The following is a 599-nucleotide window of genomic DNA, read 5'->3' as shown; positions in this document are numbered from 1 at the left end:
GAATACAAGCAGAGAAAGAGAGTCTAAAAGCAACATCAAACAGTGAAAGTGAAATGACCTTTTTTGTTGTTGTTTCCAGTAGCCAATCGCCCCACCCACAAAGAAAGACACATAGACCCACACGTATATAGGTACACACACACACACACACACACAGAAAGCGAAAGCAAATTAAAAAAACACCACCGCCACACTCGCGCTTTACATGACAATATAAAAGTGCAGCACTGGACGTTCGGTTCCTTGTCGCATTAACAGCGATAAAAATAGTGGTTGTGGTGACAACAGTAGTAGTAGTAATAATAATAATAGCAGCCTCTACATGCAAATATTCAGCTTTTGTGTGTGTGTGTGTGTGTGCATATACGCTTATTGTGTGTTGTGTACCGTATGGTGTTGTGTGCCACTCCGCTGCAGCGAACGGGGTGTGTTGCATCGTCTTCTCCGTCACACCCGCACAAACAGAGAGCAGGAGCCACAAACGTGCACTCTGCAGACATATTCGCACTCCTCCCCAACACACCCACACCCACAGACACAGAGAGACGCACATGGAGTGTGCATGTATGTGTGTGCGCGCACGTGTTGATGGTGTTTGG

The sequence above is a fragment of the Trypanosoma grayi genome, assembly GCF_000691245.1.
Source record: "Trypanosoma grayi strain ANR4 Tgr_835_V1, whole genome shotgun sequence".
Classification (NCBI taxonomy): Eukaryota; Euglenozoa; class Kinetoplastea; order Trypanosomatida; family Trypanosomatidae; genus Trypanosoma; species Trypanosoma grayi.
This window is presented reverse-complemented; position numbering follows the sequence as displayed.